The 25,951-nt window shown below is 33.0% G+C and overlaps 1 protein-coding gene across 4 annotated transcripts in view; it reads right to left on the bottom strand.

Annotated features, from left to right (window-relative positions):
- The window catches only part of LOC140436593 (homeobox protein cut-like), a 260,307-nt gene that overhangs the window by 95,127 nt on the left and 139,229 nt on the right, over positions 1-25,951 (bottom strand). The gene's annotated exons all lie outside the window — the stretch shown is intronic.

Below are 25,951 nucleotides of genomic sequence, written 5' to 3'. Positions count from 1 at the left end.
GGTACTTTTTTCAGTTTGTTGAAAGAATTTCTTGCCTGTTCCATTCTTGCCTTAATGTCTTCTGTGTACTCATTATTTTCGTTAATTATTGTACCCAGATATTTATATTTTTCAACGTTTTTTATTTGTTTTCCATGTATTGTTATGTTTTCTTGGCGCTGTTGGGCTTTTGTAATTACCGTAAATTGTATCTTTTTTGTGTTTAGGGATAGTCCGTTTTCTTCACTGACTTCTACCACTCTGTCAACCATTTGTTGTAAATCCTCAAGACATTCCGCTAATAAAATAGTGTCGTCGGCAAACCGTATATTATTGATTGGTCGGCCATTTACTTTTATTCCCATAGTTAGTTCTTCTAGTGCTTCCTGGATTATTTCCTCTGAATACAAATTGAACAAAGTAGGAGATAGGACACTTCCCTGCCTGACGCCCCTCTCAATCTGTATTTCATTTGAAAGACGTTGTTCTCTTTTACCACAGCGATCTGATTATAATAGATAGCGCTAATGGTTGATAAAGTTTTTCTTTTCAAGTAATTCGATAAGACGGTTATGTCTAACCTTATCGAAGGCTTTGTTGTAATACAAGAAACACATATATACTGGCTGATTAACATCCATGCACCTTTGCACAAGTACATTCACAGGGAACAGGGCTTCCCTCGTTCCCAGTGCATTTCTAAATCAAAATCGTGTCACTTATGACCTGCTCAAGTTTGTTGTGTATTCTCCGGTGTATAATTTTTAAAAATATTTTGAGCGTATGACTCATTAAACTTATTATCCGGTGGTCTTGGCATTCTTTTGCATTTGGTTTTTTTGGTAGTGTTATGAATGTTGACATCAACCAATCTCTGGGAATGATTCCTGTACTGTATATTGTATTGAATAAGTCGACCAATATTCCAATTTGCTGTTCTTCTATTAACCGTATTATGTCTACAGGTATTTCGTCAGTACCTGTTGCCTTGTTGTTTTTTGTTGATGAGGTATTAGAGGCTTTATCGCCTCTAATACCTCATCTTCTGTTATGTCTTGACCGTTGTCGAACTTTTTCTGCTCTAGTACTATCTCAGTCCATTCATCTTTAAATAGCTCTTGAATATATTCCTGCCATCTTTTAAGCCCTTTACCGACGCGACGTCTATAATTATTTTGCGGTTTTTATCCAGAAGTATGTTTGATTTTTTCTTAATATTAGTGCCTGTTATTTCCCTAATTACTTAACAATGAAATTAACCCTTAACTACACGATTAACTTAATGCACTCTATGCACGAATTGTTCAGAATATAATAAAAAGTTGAAACAATACTCTAATCATTCTGGAGATAGATACCGATTGCAAGTTTGATCCAAGGTACGTATATTTTAAAACTAATTGGTATAAAATCTAAACTGTCAAAAAAATATAGATAAAATTTATATAACGGAAGCGTTTTATAAGGGAAGTGCTTGTTTTTGGCTTTTTGAAACCTGTTCAGGAAATGGAATTCCCATAATGTTATAATAGTCTTCGGGGAGTTCGGTACCGACAAAGGTCAGCAAGATAGAACGGAGAAAGGGTAATTTGTATTTGGAACGCCTGAATAATAGATACCTCTGATGTGCGGGCTCCGAATAGTCCTCTACCTATGTAATACAACAAATTTTAAATAGACCCTGCGGTATACTGTTGGTATTTAATAGTTCTGTGAAATGAAGATGTTCAGCAAGACCTAAGGATATCTACAACTCAGGACGAGGTAAAGGTAATTTCTGGAAAACACGATTATAGACTCCAAATTCCCGTTAATGAAGAAACCTTGACGAGAAAGCAACCGTTCGAAATTGTACAAATTTGTCTAGAGAAAACTAAGCGTTTTCTAAAATAATTACATAAAACATATTAATTCTGTGACAAAAAAAAACGGAACTACAGTTATTTTACTTGTTGTCGTCCTCAGTCCGTACCTGTAAATCAGATACAACGACTCTATTGGTATTTATTAAAACATTTTGTTTATTTTCGTTTTCCAATAAATATCTCGCAAGTGTTTTTCAGTTCGGGAATCGCTAGAATTAATATCTAAATGAGATGGAACGGCGTTATTTTCTTTCGGCTCTATTTTCGGTCGGCATTAACAACGCCCAGTCATGTGTTTTTTAATTGATTTTCCTTCGAAAAAGAACCGGTGACATCTCGGAACTTATCCACGATGATATATATCGAAAACAAGTCAATTCTCCAAGTGAATAATTACTAGAAAATGATAAGTAGCGGACAGACACAACTATTTTTGTCAAGAATGTCGAATAGTCTACGTTGGAAGCTTGGATTCCACCTTAAGAGTTATATGTATACTATTACAAGGAGCGTTTATTATTGTGAAAACTCACTGAATTCAAGGAAAATCAAAAATCATAAAACTGAACACAGAAATACGACATTTTTGAAATATTTACATTGTTTTTATTTATAAATGACAAGTTTCATCCCACTGTAGATGCTTCAGATGTTAAGACACAGCAACAAAATAAGTATTCATTACAAATTCTACGATAAACCGAGAACAGCCAAATAAGGAAATATCCACAGACTATGAAAAATATTTAAAATCGTTCATGTCTATTTGCTCGCTGCCAAATTTACGGTTTTTCTATATTTATCGACGTCTAAAGCTTCTTCTTCTTTCAGTTCCCTGTTGGATTATCCAAAGTTGGTGATCATATTGGCAATAAAATCTTTGCTGGTTTATGGCAGCTCAAAAGCTGATTAGCGGATGTCTCTTGATACAACTCTCTGAGAATTCGGATCCAAGATGTTCTTTTTTGGCCTGAGCCACTTCTTCGGACGATCTTGCCCTCTATTATGAGATGTAGAAGCTTATACCTCTTTGGATATCTCATTACATGGCCGAACTGCTGTAACTTTCGAATTTTTATGGTGTTCTTATTTCTGTGCTCTTTTTCGTTCGGTGAAAAACTATTTCATATCTTATTTGATCAACGCCTCCAATTTTTTCATTATTGTCTCTGTAAAGGTCCAGCTTTCAATACCATACAACAATGTGGAGAATATGTAGCAGCGTATAAATCTGATTTTAACGTTTAATGTAATATATCTAATAATGAGAATTTTTTCAATTTATAGAAGGCAGCTCTGGCTTTTTCAATATGTTTTCTTATTTTTTTTTGCCAATATCTCTGTTATCGTTAACTTTGGCGCCCAAATAGGTGATAACTCTCTTTCTAACTTTATTCCATACGCTCTGATTTGCTCCAAAACTCCATTTTGCTAAAAACCATAAGTTTTGTCTTAGACGTACTAAGCAATCAGTAACGTGTCGTCTAAGACCCTCTTTATATCATCATAAAATTTCTCTATGTCATATTTACTACTTCTGGCTGTGGACGCATAAACTTAACCAGCTTTATATCCCCTAGCTTTGCGTTTAATTGCATCATGATGACTCTGTCCGAAATGTAACTTCTTCTTCTTCTTCTTTTGGCATCATAACCCTGGATGGGTCTTTGCCTGTCTGCCTATGTCCTTCCATTCAGATCTCTCTTGTGCCCTTCTTCTCCATTGTCCTATGTTCATTGTTTTCAGGTCGTCTTCCACGTCATCCAACCATCTCGTTCTGGGCCTTCCTTTTTTCGCCTTCCTATGGGCTTCCATTGCAACATTTTCTTTGTTGTTTTTGCATCGTTTTCTCTCTGCACATGTCCCAGCCATGACAGTCTTTGACTTTTCACAAATCTTACAATGTCATAACCTTCATTTAACTCATTAACCTCGTCGTTTCTCCTGATTCTCCAAGTGCCATCTTCCTCTTGTACCGGGCCATATACTTTCCTCAGTATTTTTCTCTCGAATGTCCTGAGTTGGGCTTCATCTTTTTTCGTCATTACCCAAGTTTCACATCCATAGGTTACTACGGGTCTAATTAGTGTTCTGTAGATAGTCATTTTGGTTCTTTTGTCTAATAATTTCGATGTCATCAATCTTTTATTAGCATAGTATGTAAGATTCCCGCTGGAAATACGTGCATTAATTTCGCTACTTACGGAGTTCTTCTGATTGATTTCTGTGCCGAGATATGTAAAGGCATCCACTCGTTCGATAGCATAGTTGTCTATTGTGATATTATTTTCATTGTCAGTTATTCTTTTGACTGTCATATACTTCGTTTTTGCTTCGTTTATTTTGAGACCTCTTTTTCTTGTTTCAGGATCAATTTGTTTGAACACTTCCATTGGTCGTGGCTTATTCCTACTAATGATGGCTACATCGTCTGCATATGCAGTAATTTGTACTGATTTGGTGTTTATATGGCCGGTTATATTGGTTTTTCTGATGACTGCCTCAAGAACTATGTTGAATAGCATGGTTGATAGGGCATCTCCCTGTCTTACTCCCATGTTGATGTTAAACAGGGGAGTCAGTTCTCCATCTCCGAAATGTAACTTACAGAAAGATTTAATACAACTAGGGACTTCTGATTGTTTATTTCTCGGTCATTTATTTAGATGCTCTTATCCCATCCTTCAAACACTCTTCTCATAATATGTAGCCCATATACATTAAATAATTATGGAGATAATATAAATCCTTATCTAACACCTTGTTCTGGGTGGAATTTGTTTAAGAGGAATATTGGCGATAATTCTGGCTATAATTATTTTATTAACTGATGCTTTAAATAGATTAGTTGTTGTTGTGAACCATTTCCTCAGGTTTTTTAACCATGATATTCTTCTTCTCCCAATTCGTCGCTTTCCAAATACTTTGCCTTGAAGTATTATTTTAAGTAATCTGTATTTAGTGCCGTTTCTCATTATGTGTCCTATATATTCTAAATTTCTCCTTTTAATCGTATACCTTACTTCTCTTTCTTTCCCCATTCTTCGTAGTACAATTTCGTTGGTTATCTTGTCCGTTCATGATATCCTTAGGATTCTTTTGTATAGTCACATCTCGAAGGCTTTAAGTTTTTTCTCCATCGCTTCAGTGAGTGTCCAGGATTCAATTCCGTAGTATAATATCGAGAAGATATAACATCGCAGGAGCCTTACTTTTATCTCCAGATTAAGGTTGTGGCTTTTAAAAAGTTTGGCCAGGTTGTTGAATGCACTCCTAGACTTCTCTATTCTACATTTTACTTTTGAGTGAGTGATCCCATTGTTCTAGATAGTTAATATTTATAAAAATTTGTTTTTTTTTGTATAATAATGATTGTCCTCTATCGCTGCCAGATTTATACCTGAAATTTCAAATTTTGTATTTGCTCACTGACACTAGTGAAATATCTCTCTAGTCACGCTCCACACCTATGGACTAAATAGAGAACGTTTAAGCTTTTTTTCTTATTTTTGTCTAATAGATCAGTTCTATAAATAGCCAATATCCTACATAATAAGAATGATTCTAATAGTTTGGTTGTTGTGCCGCTTAATTTGACGAAAAATATATTTTGTTTTCTTTAATGAAAAATGATTGCACGCGCCGCTGTATTTTCCCAAAAATGGAAAGATAATAAAGGTGGTAAGAGAATATGATGGGCAGGAGAAATATTAGATAATAAAGACGCGGCTATGGAAAATTCGGAGTGTGTATAGGGTGAGGCTATCCTTTTTCGGTAGGTTTTAAAAGGGTTGCGAAGGGTTCTCAATACTGAATGATAAATTAATGAATATTTTACGTTACGAAACTCGATATTCTATTGTACGGATTCGTCTCCATATACTACATACGAATGCGAAAGGCAAGATTGGCGGGTGGTTAAATATATGTGCTGATAAGGTATTATTTTCGATGGGGGCATTCATATAAAAAATTAGAACAACCATTACGAGCGGTGACCCAAAACCAGAGGCGAAACAATTCATTTTTTACGCTACATTTACAAGAAATCCAAATATATCAACATAACGTATTGACATAAGCATTTATTTCTTTAATTAATCGAACTTTTCATTCAAGTCATTTGTATTTGAGTGGTGCTTTTAAGTTTCGACAGATATCTACAAATAGACCAAAACAAAGGAATATTTATTTATGGTTATATCAGCTACCTGCTTTTTTTCATCCCATCAAACAGAAACGACTTCATAATGACATGTATATAATAAATTCTCCAAGAATTTGGTGGCGACTGTACGAACCGAAGAAAATGACACTAAAGAATCGGTTGAAATAGTTAAAACACTTTTAGAAATTACAACAATAGAAATATGGAAATAATACTAAACAACAAATATTTAGAAATACAATGAAACAAATATCGAAAACAAAAAATTCATGGTACCTTTATTAAAAATTTTGAAAAACATTTGCACAAAAATTGTAAAAAGCATTGTCTTCTATTAAATATCACTTAGCTTAGAATTAGAGTAATATATTGGAATTAGAATTGTTTTTCCTTTTTATTTTATTTTATAAACAATGAGGAAACTCCGCCAATGAGGTGAAAAACCCCCGAAAAGTGTAATTATCAAAATCCATGGTGTTGATATCTGGTCTTCGAACCCCGCGAATATCCTTCACAATGCCGATAAAATCCCTTAAAAATCCTGGTAAATAAAATTTTCTTGTAATCGGTTTACGAGAAACAAGTGCTCGCCTATAAAGCGTTTATTTTTCTTCACGTCGCAAAGGCCAAGATCAAGACATTCTCCTTTTCGCACTTTTCCATCGAGTGACTACCTATTATACGAGGATTTGCCCATAATTTTGAAGATTTATAAGTTATTTTAATTATTAAAAAAAAAAGCATTAACAGAAAAATTCTAGAATATAGCCATTAAATATTTCAAGAGCTTCAATCTTTAAGGAACGTGGAAAAATCTTAAGCTATCTTCATTAGAATATATGAAAATTTACAAATTAAAAAATACAGACACAATTCTGAATTATTCAGTTGAAAACTATAAAGTGTAAACGCATACCAAATGTAGATCACCAATTCCAAATGAAAATTCCAAATGAAAGTACCAATAAAAATTATATTATAATATATCGTGTCATACCGTAGAATCATTATGTGAAGTTAAATATAGATATTATTTTGATGAATGTTAACAAAACATTTGAATACAACTTGTTAAAACAGAAGAGTGCAACATATATGATGTGAATCAGCAGCATAAACAGTCTGTTAGGTCTTAAACTACATCAAAGATAAAAAATCAAAGAAAACTAAAGACCTGCTTCTTCTAGGTATCCTTTTTTTTATCTATGGCCCTTCTCCCATTACATCGATGGCAATTTTCCATGGATAAACTGCTGATTGTTGGAATAAAGGAATTTCTAAGTATGTAGTTCAAAAAGGAATCGTCGTGTAGCTGCCAGTAAGCTTGCATCTGCAATTTACTTAAATCACCATCGTTTAAAAGTCTCCTGGTTTCATGTTTCTTCTTCATATAGAGGTGGCTACTAGCGTACACAGTATATTACGTTACAATAATTGCCGGGTAGATGAACGGTTTATTTTCAATTTGAGTTACTCACAAGTCCACCCTGATGAGTGCAAAACCACGATATACGTGTAGGAGGATATATAAATATATATAAATCCTTCAAGATATATCTATATGGTGGGCAGGTAGATAGTACAAACGGTCTAACGCCGGCAACATCTTTCTTATTTTGTCTTTTAACTCTCGGAAGAATGATATCGTGTCTCCATTGCTTTGATCATGGTTCACTATATGTCTGTGTCTTGGGTTCACTTTAGTATGCTTCCTAATTGGAAAACACAGTCAAAATATTTTTTAAGGAGAAAATATTAACGCGTCCCGGTATATTATGAACGACGTAAAGAGAAACTTTCCTAAAGAGTTCCCTGTGTAATCTTCTTATTACTTAAGTAGTTAGAAGAGACGAAAAAACACCGGCAGCGCGAATCTATAAGCTCTTTCAAGGTTTAGCATCAATCTGTATTGGATGCTTTGTATTATGTTATCAATATTTATCTCTTGTGTTCCGTTTTATCCTCTTCATGAAGCCCGCACAGATGCTGAGTTCCCATCTTTTAATTTATTAATTAGAAAAGCGAGTGTAAGCTTTTATTGCTGAACGGGAAGAAAATATCGGATATTTACGTTAATAAGGAAATAAAAAAAATGCTCTGAATTTTAAAAATCATATTTTTTAACTGATAGTTCTGTTTTTCTTCGGTTTCTCAACTATATATGTAGTTGGTACCAACTCAACTATAAGTATAGATATTTAAGATAATTTTTAAACCAATTTATCACTAAATATATTCATTTACAATTGCCATAAACACAATTATTTGACACATTTCTTTCAGTTTGATTTGTGGACTATTCTATATGTTATAACGATGTGGGATTAATACAAGCTTCTGCTGTAGCTTCCTTTTTCTCGATCTAATCAAGAGAGAACAAAAATAAACAGAATTCCGAAAGATGTAAACAGAATTTCAACACACACCATCGTCTAAATGATCTCGTAATGAGTGAATTTGTTTGTTTTATAGCACTTTGCAACAAGAGTTATTTGGTATTTATTGGAATCATTGGATATAAGTGAATTATTTTAATTTATGTGCTGTGAAAGATATTTAAATATAACTGCATAGTAAATATAATGTAAAAATAAATGACCTACAAGCTGTCTTTGTTGTATATTTATTATTATAAATAATTAGCACAATCACAGTTCGTAAAGTGACATATCCTCACATAATCCAACATAACCTTTATCCTATGCTAACAATTGACAGCTAACAAGTGATGGCTCTGTCAAATTCTATGATCTAGCTACATCTATGATCTGAATCTAGCAACTATAAAAATAATGAAAACTATTTTTTGAAATCTTTTTCACGGAAGCTGGAGTTCATGCAAAATTGATTCTCTTATTTGCAATTTCTTAATAAATATGCTATTATACTGAACAAAATATTATGATAATTTTTGTAGTAATTGTTATTATTAATATTTATAACCAAATGTTAACATAATGAAGGAAGCAAAAAGCGAGAAGTTTGTTATGTTTTAATTGAGGTAAGGAAAATAAAATTATCAGTAAATTATCAATAAGAATTTGTCGTCCAGAATTACGGTCATGGACGACAAATTAATAACGGATAATATAAAAGTTAAACGAGGAGTCAGACAAGGCGATATAATTTCACCTAAACTGTTTACCTTGACCCTCGAAGATATAATAAAATCAACAGATTGGGAAAACAGAGTAATATGTATTAACGGAAAGTACCTAAATCACCTTCGATATGCGGATGATATACTCCTGATCTCCTCGGAACGACAAGAAATAGAATTAATGCTGAATGAACTTCATGAAAAATCACTGCAAAAAGGAATAAAAATTAACGTTAACAAAACAAAAGTAATGACAAACACGGAAGACCAAGAGGCAATAAAAATACAAACAGAAAAAATAGAACAGGTAAATGAGTATATCTATCTAGGACAAGCAATCAAAGCTAACAGAGAAAATCAAACAGCCGAAATATCGAGACGAGTAAGAATGGGATGGACAGCGTTCGGCAAACTTTCGGCACAGACATGGACATTTACACAGGCCAATTTGGATAGGATAAGGAAGGCACAAAGAGCGATGGAGAGACAAATGTTGGGTATATCACTTAAATATAGAAAACGTAACCAGTGGATCAGAACCACAACAAAGACAGTAGACGCGATAGAACAAGCAGCAAAACTGAAATGGAAATGGGCTGGACACAATGAACGTCTCCAAGACGGAAGATGGAACAATGCCATCGGAAAGTGGCGTCCATACAATGCAAAGAGATCAAGAGGCAGACCACAGATGAGGTGGAAAGATGACATCAGGAAACAAGGAGGTCCCACATGGCAGAGAACAGCTCAAGATAGGGAAAAATGGAGAGAACTGGGGGAGACCTACATCCAACAATGGAAGGATATATAATAGGTTCAAAAAAAAATCAATAAGAATACATTTTAATAGAGGGAAAATTATCATAGTACCCAATAAGAAATCATATCGTATCGGATGTTAAAATAGCATGTTGTAGTTTGTGGTATCCATTTTTAGTAAATAGAGGATTACAAGGGTAAAATTTTTGATGTACTAAGAGAATAGCATAGAAAATGGATAGACCCATAAATTGATGAGCTAAACTTTTAGGAAGTCTTGGATGACCAATTTATTGTTCTTCCCTTCGAAATAAAAAGAAAACTAATAATATTTGAACAGAGGTTAAGGTTATGATAACATATTAGACGAAAAACACAACAACAATAAACGGAATGACTATTGCTAACAAAGTGACCAATGAATCACTAATCTCTGGCTGGTAGAAAGAGTTCATACAGAAATATAAGCTCTTTGTATAAAGCTTTCAGTAGCTTTGTCATCAAACGGCTTTCCAGCAAAATCCATCTCCAACAAATAAAATTCTTTGGACATGTTATGGGAGCAGACATAGAAAAAATGGAAAGACTTATTATCCAAGGAAAGACATATGCTTAAGTTAAAAGAAATGATCAGAGATAGAGTTTTTTGGAGATGGACAATAATATACATAACGATGGCCACTACACTCCCTTTGGGTGTGGGAGGGGTGTGTCAGGATTGAAGAGAGATAAAGCTAATATATCGGAAACTTTCGGGTTTGTGAAAACATAATGCTATTATCTCTGTTACTAGATATCTTTCGATAATTTTGTAATATTAACCATAATTTTTTTCCGTATCTGTATATATACATATATTTATTGTAATATAAAAGATACATTTTCAATTGTAATGTAAATGACAGACGCAAAAAGATGTTTAAATATACTTATATAAAATAAAAAAAAAATATTTTTGAAATTAGGTTATAGTTATAATTTTGTATTTTATAATAATATAAACAAAAATTATATATTGTATAAGGTATACAACTATCATTTTTGTAGTTGTTATTCTAAGTATTTACAGTCTATTGAGTAACCATTTTTTTTTAACTTAATTTCAATGGCCCATGACAGGAAACGCATTTGCACATGCAATATTGCGAACAGAAGTGAGAGCCCGACGTGATATATCAAAGAATTTGCCGTGTAACGGAGAAGCTAAAGTTAGAGATCTGAGGATAAGGCTCAACTTGCAGACGAGGAGAAATATTCATAGGAATAAACTGAATTCTTCAGGATTGTTATAAATTATAAAGTAAAGGGCAAGCAGCTATGGCGTTCTTGATTTATTGGAATAGCTCAGATAAGCTGAGAGATTTATTCTTATAATTATTGCATATTTATGAATACTAATGAGTTTGCGAAATCAATAATCTCCTTGAATCGGTTAATGCCGGGCTATAATCCTTGGTATACAGAATGTCCCGATAAAAATTAGCGATTCATTTATAGACATCAGTAATACCTGATTTAAAAATTTAGATATAGATTTTTATATAGTCCTATATGTGATATCACCTAAAAGGTGTTCAAAAGGCTTCTGAAACTACTTTCTTGTGGCATAATTATTTTAAATTTGTATAGAATTAAGCCATAATTATTGGTTGTAATGAAAATCACATTTTTAATTAACAAATGTTTGACATTTCGATTTCCACAAATAAGATTATTATAGGTACAAATTCTGAAAAAACTTTGATTATATAATTTTGAGAATTTTTATAATAATCTTTTTTTAAAACGAGTTCTGAAGTAGAAATGTGAAATATCTGCCACAAGGGGTTGGTGATCAAATCCAACATCTGCTCCTGGAAATGTAGTGACTTTTTTGACGGCATTTCGGAAGCGCTCACTTACAAGTCTACGAGCCCCTTCCAATATAAGTTGGCCCACCTATGGAATTTGCAGTTTAAGTCGATTACCATTAACAAATTATCTTCTTCTTGCAGTACCGTCTCCTATCGGAAGTTGGCTACCATCACAGCAATCTTTTCTTTGTTGGCTGCAGCTCTGAACAACTGTATTGAACTGCACCCATACCACTCCCTTAAATTTCGCAACCAGGAAATCCTCCTACGTCCCACATTTCTCTTTCCCGAGATTTTTCCTTGGATTATGAGTCTAAGCAGAGAGTACTTTTCTCCTCTCATTATGTGGCCCAGATATTCCAGTTTTTTCGTTTGTATGGTTTTTATGACATCGCATTCCTTCCCCATCTTCAGCAGAACATCTTGATTTGTTACTCTTTCTGTCCACGGTATTTTCCACATTCTCCTGTAACACCACATCTCGAATGCCTCGATGTTTTTGATGTTTATCTTTTTCAGTGTCCAGGCTTCCATGCCGTACAGCAGAACGGAGAAAACATAGCACCTTAACATTCTCGTTCTTAAGTTTATATTTATGTCCCGGCTGCAAAGGAACTTTTTCATTTTGACAAACGATTGCCTCGCTATCTCTATTCGCCTCTTGATTTCTCTTGTCTGGTCATTAGTATCAGTGAAGCAAACCCCTAAATATTTGTAGGACGTAACTCTTTCAACTGGCTGATTATTTATGGTTAAATTCACATTGGTGTATAGCTTCTTTGTTACAATCATGAATTTAGTCTTTTTGATGTTCAGTTTTAGACCATGCTTTTTGGTATGGGTGTTTATATTTTTCATCAAAAACTGTAAATTTGCTAGGTTATCTGTTACTATTAGCGTGTCATCAGCGTATCGTATATTGTTAATTAACTCTTCGTTAATGTTCATACCAATGTTTTGTTCTAGGAGCGCTTCCTGACATATTGTTTCGCTATATATATTGAATAATAGTGGAAAAAGCACACAACCCTGACGCACACCTCGACGAATCTCAATTTCTTCGGTTAACTCATTATCAACTTTGATTTCTGCTGTTTGTCCCCAGTACAACCTGGATATGATGTTAATGAGTAAACAAATTATACTCTGCATGTTTTTTTAAGTTCCCATATTAATTAATATGGCATTTTTATTAATATTTATTAAAAACATTACCGTTATGGATTTTTATTTATTTTTAACAATAAAAAAATTTCACTAAACCCTGGCTATGCATTCACTTATGTCAACATCAGTTGAAATTTTTTCATAATTACGGAATTACTATGAAAAAATGACATCAAAACAATAATTTTGTCAGTTAATGTCAAATGTATTTTGTAGTATTGTAAAGCTTTTTGCCGTTTGCTGATTATACAATGGGTCGAGGTAAAGTTATCGATGAGAAAATTTGTTCAATAATTATTAGATTTTTTAATTCTGGAAAATCCAATTCGGAAATCGCGAATATGTTGCAATAATTGTTAGGCTATAGTGTAAGAAATATAGTCAGAAAATATAAAACTACAGGTTCGGTCGTCACAAAATCTAGAAATGTCGAAAAAGTAAAATAACCGAAGCAGATCGAAGGGCATTAAGACGCATTATTGTGAAAAATCGAGAAGCACATTATATGGAGTTAAGCGTTTTATGGAGAGACGTTATTGGAAGACACGTTTCTAGATCAACATGTAACCGAGAGGCCCAAAAATTAAGATTTGGTACTTACTAAGTAAGTTTTATGGTTAAAAAAATTAGTAGGAATTTGTTTTTAATAAATTTCATTTTATTGTCGGCCAAGGAAAAGCCACTTTTAACATTACAACAAAAGAAAAATAGACTAAGATGGTCAAAAGAGCATAAAGATTGGACTCAGTCGCAATTGGATTCAATGCAATGGAGTGATGAGTCCAGATTTGAAGTGTGTGTTGGAGACAGTAGGAGTCGCGTCATTCGCAGGAAAAATGAAGCTTTCCATCCCGACTGTCTGAAGAGAAAAGTCAAATTTCCTGCATCGGTCATGAACTGGGCAGCATGTCGTCTAAAAGTGTGGAAAAGTTACATTTTATCGATGGGATTGTAAACACGGACAAATATTTGAATATTTTAGAATATTTTACCGATTATGGAACACCGTTTAACGTCAGCGGAAGATTTTGTCTTCCAACAAGACGTCGCAGGTTGTCATACCTCAAAAAAGAGTTTCAAATGAATTGAAGACCATGACATACCACTTCTGGAATGGGTTTCTAATAGTCCCGACTTGTCTAATAGAGACTTTGTGGCGCGAAATGAAAAAAGCTTTAAGAAAACATCCTGCCAGGTCCGTCAACGAATTGAAAGAAAAATTGCAAGAAATATGGGATTCGTTTACACCAGAATTTTGTCAAAACTTGGTAAAAACTATGCCTCGAAGAATTGTGGATGTCATTAAAAATAAAGGGTATGTAACTCAGTGGTAAACTTTCACATTTTTTTTGTTTGAAATTCAAAAATGTTGTTCGGTGGAAAACTTCTAAAATTTACGTTGCGCTTTTATTTTTGTTCCCTAAAATTTAATTTTCTTATCAATCTAACGTGGGGCTAACTGATATGGAAAGAGGCTCGTATAGTCTATTTGATTTGTTGAAGACCTTGTATTGCTGCCATCATCAAATTAAGTATAATATGGTACAATTTTATTTTGATTCTATTATTATTTGTCTCTTTTTTATTTTTTATTTTATATTATATTATTTATTTTTCATGTTGTAATAATTGTAAAGTAAAACCTTTAATTTGTTCTTCGAATCTGTTGACAGTTTTCAATAAAACTACAATAATAGATGAGACACCATTCGGAACGAAAAACACATGTTCCTGTCACTGCGTACCTGTTTTATTTCGACTTATCAATGGTCGTTTGTGATTAGGTGAAATCTTAAATATAATTTGCATTTTTTGTTATAGTTGGACACAAGTTTGAGTCAGCCGCCAAGTTTTTGATGGTCGTAACAATAGATTCGACGTGATTAATATCATGTTTTTACTGACTAGTAGCTTTGGAATGGCGGTTGCCGTATATTAATACATAAAATAACAGTTTGGCATGCCATTCTAGTGAAATACAAAGTAATGTCACTTATATCTAGTAGAATACGAAATAAATCAAATCAAGGCGAATAGTTAAAATGGTCGTCTATTACTCGTTTAATTATTAGATGGACTAAATATAAAAACCGTCATTTTTTACTCAAACAATCCTATAAAACGTCCTTCTTTCAATCATAACTTTTATTCACGTAGATATGAATTTTCTCTCGATACATCAGAACATCAGAAATTAAAGAACAATAATTATTATATTTTCCACCATTGCAAAAAACATTTGAAAATAAGTTAAATCCTCTAAGGATATTATACAACATAAAATATTTGTTTAGGTACAATGTTTTTTCCTGCGAGATACTTTCAATATCCTTTTCCAACCTTGATTTGACAGAATTTCACAAAAATCGGAATATTATCAAGCTCTTTGATTGATGTTTTCCTTCTATGTTGATTCCCTGTGTTCAGATAATTTAAAAATAATGAAACGGACGATTTTTGCCGAACTTTCAAGACCTTCAAACAAAATAAATCGCTAATCTTAAAATCACAAACCAACAAACCGAAGAATCTGATAAATTGGCTCTAAAAGCATCCTATCGACAACAATTCAATGGTCGAACGCAGGACCGTACTGATCAGATAATTTTCGAAATGAATTCTCTCGTCCGTGATAATTTCCGGTCGGGCCATATACATTTTTTCAATATGAAATGATGTTTATGTAAATTCCTGAGCGTCTATATAATCTATCGACTAAATTACATGGTTATTCGTAATTAGCAATGGAATATTCATGATTTTTAATGGACTTGGCAACACCACATTTAAATAAAGCGGGCAGTGACGTGTAAAAAAAGTTAATTTTATTCATTTATTTTATTTAATAAACTATCTAAATTAATGGCAGGTTTCGGCAAACTAAGAGTTCTAAATAACGATAAATTTCGTATATATCTTAAGACTGATGTTTTCGATAAACTCAATCCAGATACCCTTTTTATTTGCTACTAATTCCCATACTCAGCGGCGGACTCAAAGTATAAAGCTTACCCAAGTGACCTTACTAGCAAGATATTTTATCGAACAAAGATAAATATTTTTACGGATCGAATAACAGAAAAATCATGCAGTGGAAGAAAATGGTCAAGGTTAGTAATCAAAAAATATAAGTGTGGATGATTCTTCTTCTTCTTGATGTGCCTATCCGTCACGAATGTTGGCGATCATCATGGCAATCTTTATCCTATCTGCGGAAAAGCTGCACAGCTGTTGTATTGAACCAGTTTCTGAGGTTCTTTAAACAAAGTGGTTTTTCTTCTTCCTGGACCTTGTTTTCCAAATATTTTTCTTTGCATGATGGCTTGAAGGAGAGCATATCTGGATTTATTTCGCATAATATGTCCGAAGACCTGTAACTTTCAAGATTTGATGTAGGTCAGTACCTCTCGGTTCTTATTCATTCTTCTGAGGACCTCCTCATTTGTGACTCGGTCAGTGGATGATAAGTAGAATAAAATAAAATAGTTTGTAAATCAACCGTAGACAATAAGCTAAATACAGGAAATAATATAAAGGAACCATAGTCGTGGCCACACCTTGGATGCCGTGGAACCCACAATAACCCGATAGAAAGGATTTAATGTTTTACTGTAAATATTTAATTACATTTTATAAAAAATTTTAATTTTTTTTGTTAGACTTATATTTAATGGGTGTATAATACCATTGTTGAAAATTACAAAAAAGGATATGTGGGACGTAAGGTGAGATTTTTAGCATTGGAACCCAAACGAAAAAAAACTGGCCACGATTTTGAATGAAACCACTATGGATGACACGATACAAATATGAAGAAAGGTACAAAGAATAAACAGAATCACGAACAATAACAAAAGACTTGAGACTGCAATTGAGGATTGAGAATCAAGGTCCTAGCAGGAAAAAACAGCAAAGAAATCAGTAATTCAGTGCTGGACAAACATAATAATTTGCTTTGCGAAAATGGTAAAACACATGAAAGATGTAGGGAATATATAGAAGAATTATTCGAAGAAGAAAATTAGAACGAGATATCTCTCAGTGAGGAAACACATGCGATACTTAAACTATTTGAAGATAAGCAACTAAAAGTCTTCACAAGTCTACTTAATAATATTTATATTAAACTTTTAAATTACCTGGAAACTAACTTTATTTAACTACCTCCAGTCCCACCAGATGCTTCGATTACAAAGTTATAAGCTTAAACACTTTTTGGGTTATTTATTTTCGCATATCTTTTTAGAAAATAATATAGATATACGAGGCGTGTTTTTTAAGTAAGTACCGTTTTGAGATTAAAAAAAGACGTGCAAAGATATGGCAATAATTTTATTTTTACATGAAAGCCTGTACCTTAATCTACTTTTCTACATAATTTCCGTGAATGTTGAGGCACTTGTCATAACGTGGCACCAGTTTTTGAATACCCTCCTGATAAAATTCTGCCGCCTGAATTGTTAACCACTGCTACACAAATGTTTTGACTTCGTTATCGTCTTGAAGACGCTGACCGCCCAGGTGTTTCTTCAAGTGCTGGAACAAATGGTAGTCGCTGGGCGCCAGATCAGGGCTGTATGGAGGATGATCTAGAGTTTCCCATTTAAATGATTTGATGAGATCTTTGGTCTGATTAGCCACATGTGGACGGGCATTGTCATGCAGCAAAACGATACCCTTACTCAACTTGCCACGTCTTTTGTTCTGGATTGCACGACGCAGATTTTTCAATGTCTCACAATAAGACGCTGCATTGATTGTCTCATTACGAGGCAGAAACTCCACTAGCAATACTCCTTTTCTGTCCCAAAAAACTGTGCACATGATTTTCCGGGCAGAAATTGTTTGCTTAAACTTCACTCTTTTGGGTGATGATGAATGTCGCCATTCCATGGATTGTTGTTTCGATTCTGGTGTGACGTATGCCACCCACGTTTCGTCACCAGTAACAATTTGGTCTAAAAAATCTTCACCTTCACTGTGGTACCGCTCAAGGAATGTCAATGCACTGCCTAAACGTTAGGTTTTGTGCAAATTTTGTGCAAATGTATACATCTATTTGCTAATACATTCGAAAATGGACCCATACCTTGTAGACAAACAGTTGCAAATATTGTAAATAGTTTTAAAACTCATTATTGTTTACAAGATTGTGCAGAATGTCACAAAAGAAAAGAGAGGTTCCCGGAAAGACAGTAGGAAATCGAAAGGAGAGATGGAAGTATTTGTGCTACCATAAAAAATATCCTTATCACCGATGAATCGTCATTTTCAGTACTTGATCATCACAATCGTTCCAGATCGCTGTATTGGTCTCAGGAAAATGAACATCGAAGTATTGTACACCGGACCCAACGCCCTCAAAAACTTAATGTGTAAACCGGATTTTAGGTGACTATGTAATTGGTCCATTGTTCATCAAGGGAGTTTTGAATTCATGCTCTTGCTCTTTTACAAGATAACATTATTCTAGCTATTCAGAATCGCCCACATGTACATTTAGAAGATCGTGAGAAATTATTTAAATACAATTTTTCAGCATTGCATTATAAGCGGAACAAGCCATAATTAATGGCCTGTGAGATCTCCCGCCTTTGTATGTGTCCAAACCATCTCAGTTTTTGTATTTTAATAAATTTTACAACATTTTTCCTTTCACTTATATTTATTATTTTATGGTTTATCAGACTCCTATATTCTGCTCGTTCTGACTTTATAATTAACCACAATATTAGTTTAAAACAATTGAAATATTCCGAAGTGGAAATCAAAACGTCGCAATAAACTGAGGTAGTGGTTTATTCTCAATAAAAATAATAAATAACACTATCGCAATGAGTTGTTACAAATGCCGTCTAGAAGAATATCTGCTGGCTGTACACTTTTACCACAGGATATGTCTTGAGTTGATGTGTTCTAATGATCTTTTTGAAAGATTTGCAATAAATGGTAATGAAGCGATCTCGCTCCACCACTGGCCTCATCAATACCTTCGCAGGTATATAAACCATAAAAACTATAATACGCCATTAGAGACTTCCGGTGTTAACTCATTTGTTATTGCAGAATTCATTTGTTTCACGCATGTGTGAATACACATTTGTCAAAAAAACTATATGTGTATACGGCAACAAAGACACAAAACTGATAACTCTTTTTGATAAGTCTTTCGACTTCCGTTTCCGACTGTATTTCTACAAATAAATTGATGATAAAATTGAATAATCTAAGTTCAATGGCTGAATATTGATTATAAAAATAGTCATTAAAGAGCTCTGCTTTTGTGATTTTTTCGAGTTACGGATGAAAAATTCTGTTTTAAATTATATAGTTAGGTATCGGTCGTTTTCAAGCGGCTGTACGTGTTTCTGGCGAGTTTAATTACCTTTTGGAATTAATAACTGCATAATGTTTAGTGATATTGTCAAATTTAACGAAAATCAACGAGGACAAAGACAAGCTATACTACAATGCTTTAACGTTATGGAATCAAGCAAAATAAAAAAACAAATATCACAAGTTTATTCTCCGTTCATAAATTGTTGAGAGCACGAAATGTGCCTCAAACTCATAAAACGGTCGTAAACCATAGGCGTTCCTGAGGTGTTTATTCATTAAATAATAATATAATATTTTTTAATACTGTTATATATATAATATTAATAATATTTTAATACTAATATATTTAGCAAAAAAACAATTAAAACTTTCACGGCTAATGTTATGTAATTATATTATATTAATAAAAATAAGAATTTAACCATTAACAATTTTGTAAATAAGAATACCTTATCTCTTTGGATATTTCAATACTAATCTTCACGTTTAATCACTTTACTAGAAAACCTGGAATTCATATCCGAAGGTACTATTCGTTGCAAGATAATTAGGATGGAATTCCCCAGATTTTTAATAATATAATGGGTATGCTTTGGCCACGTGCCTCGTTTGTTCAGTTTATATTCGAAACTTAACTAAAAAGGGTGAAGTTATTACGAACGAAAACAATTTTTTTGTTTAGTACGTTTTTGATCGCATGTAATTTACGGCTCGTCGGTGTGTCCGCATCTACGGCAGTAATTAGCGTCTCGAATATTTCTTTTGCGAATTATATGCAGTGCGTGAGTGATTTTTTATTCCATATACCTACGAACATATACGTACCTTTCGCTCGTGCTCGTTTTGTTGGATTGTTTGTGATGGCTTCATCATAAACATCATCAAGTTTTACACCGGTACTGTTGCGTACAGTCAGTAAGTCTGTCTATTCACCAAGAGAGAAGACTATTGTCCTGAATGTTCACGATACTCTGGTTTCTCAGAATCCCACAAACACTGTTCGCAACATAGTCGAAAGTTGTGCCAACATGACTGGCGTAGGAGAGTCAACTATATATAGGTTCCTATCAGAAAGAAAAAAACACGGTATAGCTAACCCAAACACAAACGAACAATTAAAGAGAGGGAAAAAGCCTATTGAAATTGATGAATTTGCCAAAAATGGTATTCGAAGGAAAATTCATGGATTTTTTTTCAAAAAAGAAATACCAAACCTAAACGAAATTTTACAAGAAGTTAGAGACGACCCGGATTTGCCTCATATCGGACGAACTAAATTGTGGCAAGTTTTAAAAGAATTAAATTTCCGGTGGGAGAAATCAGACCGAAAATCACTTTTGATTGACCGGGAGGAGATAATATGTTGGAGAAGAAATTATCTAAGATCCATACGAAAATTCCGGGCTGAAGGAAGGCCCATCTTCTACCAGGATGAAACGTGGGTAAACTCAGGTCATACTCTAAAAAAATTTGGTCAGATAAAAATATATTAAGCTCCAGGCAAGCCTTTATGGAAGGTTGGTCTACTGGTATCTCCCCACCTTCTGGTAAAGGCAGTAGATTAATAATTTCTCACATTGGCAGTGAAAAAGGATTTGTTAAGCATGGTTTGTTGGAATTTCAGTCCAAAAGCACAAAGACTATCACGAGGAGATGACAGCTGATGTTTTCGAAGAGTATTTTGAGCAGATGATTGAACACATACCACCAAATTCAATTATAGTATTAGATAATGCACCTTATCATTCATGACTAGTAGAAAGACTTCCAACGACTGCGTAGAAGAAACAGGATATTCTTGACTGGCTGCGGAATAAGTATCTGCCTTACGAAGATGGAATGGTAAAAGCAGAACTTCTAAAAATTGCCCGGCAACACAAATCTAAGTTCAAGAAATACGTAGTTGACAAAATGGCGGAAAGGCGAAACATTACAGTCCTTAGACTTCCACCCTACCACTGCGAAATAAATCCAATTGAACTCATTTGGGCACAAATGAAAAGTTATGTGGCTAGAAAAAATACGTTATATAAAATACAAGCTGTACGTGAATTGTTATACGAGTCTTTACAACATATTACAGAACAAAACTGGAAAGATGCAGTAAGGCATGTAATAGAAGAAGAACAAAAAATGTGGGATCTTGATAACATAATTGATGCGACCGTAGAGACACAACCGCTAATTATTAACCCTCAAGATGACTCGGATTCCGAAGTTGATTCTATTTATTTTGAATTTGAATAGTTTTCTAATCGTAATTATATAAGGTAAGTAATAATAGTTGTAATCGTAAGGTATTAAAGGGGAAAGGCGCAAAATGTCGCCTGTCAAAATGTTCAATGTGTTTTAAATGTATCCATTTTTTTTCAAATCCTGAGAAAACTTAACAGCATTTTTGAAAAATTTAAAGGCACAATGAAATATTTTTTAGAATAAATAAAAAGTTTCTTTTGCATGCAATATTTTCAATTAAAAATTATACTATATTTTCTCTTTTATTTTCACCCCTGTTACATAACATATTAAAATAAACATTGTAGAAGTTTTCAGGGACTTTCTGCCCTGAGTAATAATGTAATCTTTCATTCTGCGTTTAAATTTTTCAAAAATATTTATTAGTTTTCTCCGGATTCGAAAATAATGGATACATTTAAAACACATTGGAAATTTTGCCAGGCGACATTTGGCGCCTTTTTCCTTAATTAAATAAATGTATCTTTTACAAATGGCAAGAAACTTTTTATTTTTGAATAAAATAAATAAGTTTTATTAAAAAACACAATTTACATAAGTACAATTTAAAAAATATATTTATTTAGTTCAAATAAATGTTTCAATCATATACTCTACGACACTTGTCGTTCATCTCTAACCATTCAAAATACCCCCGTAATAGGATTATAAGGTATTGTATTCCTTCAGATATAAGGTGGGTTAGTCGAAAACGTCTTAAACCATCAGTTTTAGGTTGGTTTTTACTATTATATCGTATTACCTATCCTCTCTGCATTTCAGTTTTCTAATTAGGGTTAAACTTGTAGTGAGCTATCAACAAATTGTGAACCGACTGTAAGTGTAATGAACAAAGGGCAAAAAAATCATTCTTATCCGAAAATCTATGTAGTAGATACAGCAAATCAATCTTTTCTTTGTTCTAAATTGTATAAATATTGTATTTCTTAAACTGCTTCAAAGGAAATTGATCAATAGTGTTCTTACTCGTTACCGAAATTTAAGAAGGTTATAAATACTTTGAAATCGCTCTATCATCGACCGAATCGTACAGTTAAAAACAAAAGAATTACAATGAGGTTCCAAAATCACGCGAATTCCTTATTCCCGGCGTTTTATCGTCTCGTAGGTCTTAGATAAAAGCGGTGCAGTATCGAATATGTGTCATGATAGCTGGAAATACAAAGAAACTGTTTCGATATTAATTACCGTCTCGCTTTTCAATTATTCTTTCTTTTTTTCCGTAGATTAATGTGCGATAAACGAATGGCTAAAAGTGATAAACTCGCCCCTATTACGTCGAGATCACAATGCAAGGGTGGGAAATTAAAAATAGAGGAGTATTATGACTGTTAAGAATGTCTTTCTGTACGTGAGCTTTAAAAAAATAAGGAAAAATTGTGGGAACAATATATAGCGAATTAACAAAGATTAAAACTGTCTATCTATTCAAAAGGAAAACTATAAAAGCACTAAAAATGCATGTGGTAAGAAAACGAGACTATACTTCGTTTGAAAATTATTATTGATACACAGTTTTTATGAAATAGCTCATTTGCATTTAATGTTGTATTGCATTTGAACGTTGTTAGAGTGGTCATATTATTTTTATAAATTCTTGTACAAAACTGAGATAAGGAGGGATCGACATTTATAATTTTTCTGCCTTGAATAGTCCTGTAAAAAACATTCTGCCATAAAAACTTTGCTGAGAAAATATCTATTTTTTCAGATGAAATTTAAAGCTAGAAAACAAACCCAATCCCTATTATATCTAAATCAAAATACAAGATGTTTTGTCTTCCTGCAATTGTTTTGTATACCAGAATATAAAAACACTTTTAAAAGAACAAAAAAATGTTAGTAAAAATTTGAAAGAATACGCCTTACATAAAATTGAAGTCAAATACAAAGATCTATACATGTAGGTTACTCTAAACATGGTAATAGGAGGAAGAGAAAAAAAAGCTGAGAATACGCATTCATGACTCTGATAGAAAAAGCAAAACTTAGAGAACTAAAACCAAAGAAAGAAAAGACGAAGTATATACCTACTAATTTCAAGGAAAAATTGTAACATAGATAATATAAAGATTATTATGGAATCTTATGATTACGACAATAAAATGAATGATCTTTTAACAGACGAAACCATTATCATAAGCTTGAAAATGATCCTACCAATATTTTCCAAAAACAAATAATGATCTTATTGACAGATGGGACAAAAATGGTTATATATCACCAAATACAGCAAAATTGCTTAAGCTACACAATGCTATTCCACCAAAAAATTATGGTTTACCTAAAACACAATTTACCTCAACGTCCTATGTTTATGATATATGGTTTCGTCTGTTAAAAGATCATTCATTTTATTGTCGTAATCATAAGATTCCATAATAATCTTTGTATTATCTATGTTACAATTTTTCCTTGAGATTTAGTATATACTTCATCTTTTCTTCACTTATTTTCTTCTTCTTATGGTGCTCTATTCAATTAATGGATGTTAGCGACAGTTCTGGCATACTCTCGTACAAAATTCTCAGAAATTCTCGTTCTCTGCACATTCGATTTAATACTTCGACATTTGTTGTGTGATCTGTCCAGGGAATTTTAAGAAGTCTTCTAAATACCCACATTTCAAAGGCCTCCAATCGGTTCATCACATTGGCCTTTATGGTCCAGGTTTCTACACCATATAGTAAATGTAACATTTTACAAAGCGATATCAAATCGTTAAGTTAAGGCTGCTGTTGCTTAGCAAGGTTCTCATATTAGTAAATGCTGTTCTGGCTTGCTCAATCCTGCTACGTATGTCTGGATCTAGATCTTCAGTTATCCAACTACCGAGATATCTGAACTTGGGGACCTTTTGAATGTTCTTATTGTTTACTCTCATATTTAATTGCATATTTCGTGTTCTGCTAACCACCATTGGTCATTACCTTCGTCTTGTCTATATTAATCTTCATGCCTAGTCGTTATCCTTCAGTGTTTATTCTATCTATTAGTCGTTGTAGCGCTTCTTGGCTATCAGCTATTATGACTGTTTCATCAGCATAGCGAAGATTCCTAATAGTCATTTATTTTAAGTTTCGCTTGTTTTATCAGAGTCATCAGAGCGTATTTTCAGCTTTTTTGTCTCTTTTGTTTATTACCATGCCATCAAAGTAACCTATAATAATTTGTGTAGATCTTTGTATGATTACTTTGTTGATTCCAATTGTTTTAGTCGCTTCTTCCTATGTTTTAACGTGTTGTAGACAGGCTGCCACGTTGACGAAGTCCTACTTCAAAATTAATCATTTCTGTATTTCCCTCGTCTGTTATAGCTTTTGCTACAGAGTTATTCATTGTTATTTGCTCTAATCTAATCAGTTTTGCTGGTATATTTATGTTTTGCATTTCAAGTAAGAGTTGATGTCTATTTAGCGAGTCAAGGAGTTGTTGGAAGTTTATAAATAGTAGCTGTAAATTAGTAGTAAAAGTAGCAAAAAGTTGGTAATATCAGAAATTGAACCAGAAATTGAACAAATTGGAAAAAAGGTAAAAATTTAAACTAACGAAGCACTTACACTTTAAATATTAACGTTAGCAGTGATTGAAAGACAAGATATGCTGAAACTTAAAGGCAAATAAATTTAATAAATCAGAATATCTTTTATACTTCCTTTTATACAAGAAGAATAAAGGAAAAATACATCAAAAATTTAACAAAACAGGAATATTTACATGTTTCGAATGCTTACATCGCCCAAACAGGTTGATCTTTTACAAAACGCTTAGTAGAACAAAAGAGAGTATTTGAATACAAAACACAGAAGAAGTTTATATTCTGGAACGGAATTATTTCTGTATTAATACCTTGTTTAAACTAAAAATGAATTTCTACCTCACCAATTGTATAAAAATCAATTATTCACTTAAGGGTCAATTGTTCATTTGAGAAAAGAAATTTGTTGATAATCTGCTGACGCGATTCAACTGCAGTAAAATTTTGAACCTCTTTAAAAGTCTTTGTTTATTTGAACGTCTTTGGCTATACGTGTAAAAGAAAGCATTAGTCGAAAATATCCATTGTTTGTTAATTTTTCTAATGACTTTTTAAAATAATTTAGAAGTTTTTAAAATTATCTAAACAGGAGAAACATATAAAATAATACAAAATAAACAAGTGAATAAGAAAGTCAGTGACTGTTCTTCATTATAACAAAAGTCAAATAATGTTGCCTTATACTGTTCGTATTTTAAAATTGACTACCATATTCATTGTCCAATAAACAAAATATTTAGATGACATAGTCATCAAAAAATCTAAAAAAATATTTCAACGCCGTGGACTTGCCTCTACTACAACAGCGTAAGGAGTGGGAAATATTTGTCAAACTGTTAAATATCTGATCACGTGTGCCGTATATAAATTTGTTCCCCAAACATCAGAGTAAAAATAGACGGTTGGTATTTATAAATCGTCACAAAA

This window comes from Diabrotica undecimpunctata, chromosome 3 (genome assembly GCF_040954645.1).
Source record: "Diabrotica undecimpunctata isolate CICGRU chromosome 3, icDiaUnde3, whole genome shotgun sequence".
In the NCBI taxonomy this organism is placed as follows: Eukaryota; Metazoa; Arthropoda; class Insecta; order Coleoptera; family Chrysomelidae; genus Diabrotica; species Diabrotica undecimpunctata.
This window is presented reverse-complemented; position numbering and strand designations above follow the sequence as displayed.